At 39.0% G+C, this 6,438-nt stretch overlaps 1 pseudogene; it reads left to right on the top strand.

Annotated features, from left to right (window-relative positions):
• Positions 1 to 4,124: 4,124 nt before the first annotated feature.
• On the top strand, positions 4,125 to 5,927 carry LOC103208973 (annotated as a pseudogene).
• The last annotated feature ends 511 nt before the right edge of the window (positions 5,928 to 6,438 follow it).

Genomic DNA, 6,438 nt, shown 5'->3' with positions numbered 1-6,438 from the left:
TCTTTTCAAATGTAAATTTCCTTACTGGCTTGAAAGAAAAAGCTTGTGTTTCTCCTGGACAAATCTAGTTCACTTTTTAGCATATCTGATCAAGTATTGGTTGAAAGCAGAGTTACACACTCTTTGTAATCTATAATACCCAATATTAACTTTTACCATACATTTCAATCTGTTTTATAACACTAGGTGAAAGAAACATTCAAATGAACAAATAACTCTCTTTAAAAACATTCCAGTCTCACCTTCTCATCTCCACATCTTGACTATTTTTCCATTCATATGTATATACACTTGGCTTCTGGCTCAGTGGAACCAGTAGACTCTGGTCTCCTATCAATCATCTTATTTAATCAACCTGTCTTTTGTCCCAGGCCACTTTACATTTAGCTTTTCTCCCCTCAGCTGCAACATAACATCTCTTACTATCCTTTCAGACACAACATATGCAAAAAGATTTTTGACATTTTTGATCAATAGTAAAATGCCTGAATTAAACCCAGGTTCATGCTGCTTTCAGCAAAATTATAAGGGATTCCACAGATGTGTATCTGAAATTGGGATATATTCACGTATGTGAGCTGGTGATTTCCCATTCAGATGCCTCTCTAATGCTGAATAAATCCTCCGAACCTTCATTTAAGGTCTGAGTGGTTTTATCCTCTGTGACATAGGTTAAACAATCAAAGTAACCATCTAAGAATGAAAAGTTTCACTTCCCATGCCCCTTCATTCTTTCTTTTACAAAGTCTTATGCTTCCATGAGTCTGGAGCCATTACAATGAACCCCTCTTCTGTTGCCAAGTATAAAAATAAGTCCTGTTGTCGCACTAATAAAACAGTGATTTCAGGAAAAAAGATTCAGTAGGATGCCAACAACAGGCAAAAGGCAGTTTTTCACTGCTGTCGCTTCAATGTCTCCCCATCATTTCCTCTTTCCTGCCTCCACCTGAAATCAGAGACACAGTCTACAGATTTTGGGCCACTCTCAATCATTAACATATATTTTCAGGTATTCACAAGCCCAGAACAATCTTAGATCAAAATTTCAATCTCTTCTCATTTAAAATTTCTGTTTTACTTCCATTGCTCTGTGGCCAATTGTGTCTGACTCAGGCTCAGTAGCTTGCATTAGGAAGGGAGGGCAGAAGTGTATGGTCAGCATCTCCAGGAATTTCTCATGTGAATACTTCCTTTACTCATTTGGCTATGATTGGTTCCTACAACAGTATAGTTGGAGAAAGGACGAGAGTTAAGTGACAGCAAAGGTGTTCTTGACTACTCATCCAGCCAACTTCTCAATGTTAGTCTTTTTCAGGCATGAGTCAGACACCAGTTCCTATGTCCTTCACATCCCATGGATGACACATCAAACTATGGGTGATAGATACCTCCTTTATTGTCTTGTTAATGGAGGTGTGTGTGTACATCTCTGTGTTTGAATTCCTTAGAAGGCAGAGCTTGAAAGAAGGATGTGGCTGTGGTTAGTTTCCTTGGGAGGTGATCTAAAGAAGCAGGCATAAGGATATATAGGGAAGGTGAAACAGCTAAGAAGAAAAAGCCAATAGAGGGGGTATATAATTAAGGTCACAGCCACAACTCCTTGATTCCACCGGGACATGTGGGAAATACAAAGATTGCCTTCTAAATCTATCCATCCTCGGAAGGAAGGTTGGGCAATCCTACTTCTGTAATGATAACTGCCTCGGAAACCCAAGGAGGGGTCGCTATGAGTCGGGGCCGACTTGATGGCACATAACAACAACAACAACAACAAAGGATGAGAAAGGATGTTTATGCGTTGAATTCTAGCCACCATTGGTTGTGGATTGCCCCTAGGGGCTTTAACCGCTCCCACACTTGAGATGTCCTTGAATGTGGGCTGAACTGTCTGCTAGTGACTTCCCAAAAGTCTTAGGCTTCAGAGGAGGCCAGAGCCATTAATGTGGAGAAGGTAGTGGTTAACACTTGAAGTGGGAAACTAACAGTGTGAATTGGAACCACACATCAGCACAAATTGCTTAAACTATTCTTACTCAGTTTTCTCATGTGAAAAATAAGGATAATAAAAGCAAGTAACCTCATAAAATTGTTGTAATTGTGAAGATTAAATGTATGCAAAATGTTAAACATAGTTCTCGGCACAAAATAAGCTCTGAATGACTGTTTTTATTTTGTTGGTGGAAAACCCTTTTTCACTCATTCTTCAGGGAGTGAACTAAGAGTGTCTAAAATTAGAACTAGCAAAAGAATTAGGATAAGATTTTCAGCCTTCAGATTGACAAAACCAGTGTGACACCATTATCCCTGCTGACTGTAAATCTGTATTCAGGAGGCAACATCTTGAGCATTACAGTGAGTGAAAGACTATTTATTATCTGTAAATCCTCCAAACCTCTTTTTATACTTGAGTTGTATGTCTGTACAATTTTGAAGACAATGTATTTTCTAACTTTTGTTATAATCATTAATGTACGTGTCTTAAAAATTCTTGTCATTAAAATTCAACTTTACATCAAGTTCCACTTCATATCCCCCAAGGTACTTAATGACTTAAAATACCTATCAATGAATGATACAGAATGTATAAAGCTAAGGTTACTTTTCATATCTGAAGTTTAGTACTGAATATACCTTAACCAGAAATATTAACATAAACTTGCCACCAATATTTAGGTATAAGACAATTTGCATTATAAAAACTCAAAAAACTCAGTGCCTTTGAGTCAGATCTGACTCAAAGCAACCCCTCCTTGGGTTTCTGAATAGCGTAATGCCTAAGGCACTTGACTGCTAACCAGAAGGCTGGCGGTTCAAACCTACCAGCCACTCCTCAGAAGGAAGGTCAGGCAATCTATTTCCGTAGTGATACCGCCTCGGAAACACAAGAAGGGGTCGCAATGAGTCAGGTCCGACTCAACGGCACATAACAACAACAACAACAACATCACTATGGAAATACATTGCCCAACCTTCCTTCCCAGGAGTGTCTGGTGGGTTTGAACCACCAGCCTTCTTGTTAGCAGTCAAATGCCTTAGGTGCTACGCCACTAGAGAATATGCAGTTAACTAGTCTCCTTTCGTATATATTAACTGCCGAAAAGCTTAAAGGATAATCTAATACATACCTTTGCAAGTGTATTGGATTTCAGTGTAGGTATTATTTAACTTTATTTATTGTATAGTCACTAAATAAATGTCAGACTTCCTGGGATTCATATTTTGACTCTAAACTTGCTATGTTAACTTGTGCAATTTACGTAATCTCTTTCAGATGCATTGTTCTCATCTATAAAATAATAATGAAAGAACTTACTATTATTTTATAGAAAATAAAATAGAACTATGTATATAACATATAACCCTATATAATTTACTAAGCTTGTAATAAATGGTAGCTTTTTCTTGTTTTCTTTACAAAACCTATTTTTTCTTGGTTATTGTACTCATAATTCCTTTTGTTATTCTAATCAGTTTCTATTTTTTATTCTTTAGCTTTAAAACCACTTTAAATGCATTTTGGGAAAAAATATAAAAAGGAAAACCATCATATATTGAATTTTCTGGTGTTTCTACAAGGAGCTCTGGTAGCATATTGGTTAAGCACTCATTTGCAATTTGAACATACCAGCCATGCTCCACAGGAGAAAGATGGGGCAATCTGTTTCCATAAAGATTGCTCTCTGGGCAGTTCTACTCTGAGCTGGAATTGGTTGTTGGTGTGTTTTCTAAGAAAAAATATATGGAGCTCTGGTAGCATAATGGCTAAAGCACTTGACTGCTAACCAGAAGGCAGGCGGTTCAAACCCACCAGCCACTCCTCGGAAGGAAGGTTGGGCAATCCTACTTCCGTAGTGATACTGCCTCGGAAACCCAAGGAGGGGTCACTATGAGTCGGGGACGACTCGACGGCAAACAACAACAACAACATAGATAAATACATAAACACATACGTCTATACACACACACACATATATGTATATTTGTTATTACATGTTAATATGCAATAATGTTTGAATAATTATTTATAAGTACTTCCCACATTAAAATGGAGCCATGTAATTTGTAAGTACATTAATGCAATTTTTTTCCTTATAGATCTTTTTTGATACCAGCTATACTGTCTCATGAATTCCCTGGTGGACAGGAACCACACTACAGTGACAGAGTTCATTTTATTGGGCTTAACAGACGATCCTACCCTTCAGGTCATCCTTTTTGTGATCATCCTATGCATCTATCTGGTGACTGTATCTAGCAATCTCAGCACAATCATTCTTATCAGAATCTCTTCTCAGCACCATCATCCTATATAGTTTTTGCCTGAGCCACTTGGCACTGGCTGACACAGGCTATTCATCCTCTGTCACACCCAATACACTTGTAAACTTCCTGGTGCAGAGAAATACAATCTCTTATTTTGGATGTGAAAACAAAAATCCTCACAACTGGACCAATAAGCAACATCATGATAAACGGGGAAACAAATGAAGTTGTCAGGAATTTCATTTTACTTGGGTCTATAGTTAACACCCATGGAAGAAGCAGTCAGGAAATCACAGATATTATTGCACTGGGCAAATCTGCTACAAAAGATCTCTACAAGTGTTAAGAAGCAAAGATGTATTTTGAAGACTAAGGTGCACCTGACCAAAGCTATGGTATTTCAATAGCCTCCTATGCATGTGAAAGCTGGACAATGGATAAGAAAGATGGAAGAAGAGTTGATGCCTTTGAATTGTGGTGTTGGTAAAAAAACAAAACAAAAAACCAAATGCACTGCAGTCCAGTCGGATCCGACTCATAGTGACCCCTCCGACTCATAGTGACCCCTCCTTGGGTTTCCGAGGCAGTATCACTCTCAAAATAGATTGCCCAACCTTTCTTCCAAGGAGTGGCTGGGGTTTGAACTGCCTGCCTTCTGGTTAGCAGTCAAATGCCTTAGGCTCTGAAAATACCACAAACTGCCAGAAGAACCAACAAATCTGTCCTGGAAGAAGTACAGCTGGAATGTACTTTGGAAGCAAGAATGGACAGACTTCATCTCATCTACTTTGGTCACGTTAAAAGAGACCATTTCCTGGAGAAGGATATCATGCTTGGTAAACAGAGGGTCAATGAAGAAGGGGAAGACCCTCAATGACATGGATTGACACAGTGGCCACAATGATAGTTTCAAGCATAGCAAAGATCGTGAAGATAGCTGAAGACCAGGCAGGGTTTCAATCTGTTGTACATAAGGTTACTATGAGTCAGAGCTGACTTGATGGCACCTAACAAAAACATTACAGGAACAGTCTGAGATGTGCCATCCAACATGGTCCAGCCGTTTTCTTTGGGACATAGAGTGCTTTTTTTTGGTTCCTATGGTGTAGATGATCATTTTGTAGCAATCTACAACTTGCTGCTTTATTCAACCAAAATGTCCAAATCAGTCTGTGTTTAGTTATTCTGGGTAGGCAGTTTTCTCAGTGCTTCCTCTTCCAAAACTTCTTGTTTTTCTTTATTCTTCTGTGGACCAAATCTAGCTAATTTAGCTAATATATATATTTTTTTTCGGGGATTTTGCTCCATTGGTTAACCTTTCTTGTTCTGATGTTAGTATCCCTGCACTGGTCTCCTCACTTTTTGCTGGATCCATCATCGTGGCCACAGTTTTTATCATAGTTGTCTCCTATGTCTACATCCTCCTCCTCATCATGAAGATATAGTCTACTGAGGGTCACCGCAAGGCCTTTTTCACCTGCACCTCCCATCTCACTGCAACCACTCTCTTCTGTGGGACCATTACATTCATTTATGTGATGCCCCAGTCCAACTACTCAATAGAACAGAACAAGGTAGTATCTGTGTTTTACACAGTTATGATCCCCATATTGAATCCTCTTATTTACACACTGAGGAATAAGGAGGTTAAAGAGGCCATGTGAAAACTGATGGATAGAACACACTGGTGGTCTAGAACAAATATGATTTTAATAATAAACCATGTCTAGTGTGTACCTGTCTGATAGATGAAAGGATGATATACTAAATAAATTTCCAGTTCATGTCCTACTATTCTAGAGTCACAGATTTCATTGTGGTATTCTCAAGAAAATTCTAGTGTCAAAAATATATGTGGATTCATTTCTGTTTGTGCTGTTGTTAGGTTCCGTTGAGTCAGTTCTGACTCATAGCGACCCTATGTACAACAGAATGAAACACTGCCTGGTTGTGCACTATCCTCACAATCCTTGCTGTACCTGAGCCCATTGTTGCAGCCACTGTGTCAGTCCATCTTTTTCGCTGATCCTCTAGTTTGTTGTTGTTGTTGTTTGCCATCGAGTCAGACCCAACTCATAGCGGCCCCTCCTTGGGTTTCTGAGGCAGTATCACTATGGAAATAGATTGCCCCATCTTCCTTCCAAGGAGTGGCTGGTGGTTACCACGTATGATATC

This window comes from Orycteropus afer, unplaced genomic scaffold (assembly GCF_000298275.1).
Source record: "Orycteropus afer afer isolate SDZICR_OR568_19922 unplaced genomic scaffold, OryAfe1.0 scaffold00014, whole genome shotgun sequence".
Taxonomy (NCBI): Eukaryota; Metazoa; Chordata; class Mammalia; order Tubulidentata; family Orycteropodidae; genus Orycteropus; species Orycteropus afer.
This window is presented reverse-complemented; position numbering and strand designations above follow the sequence as displayed.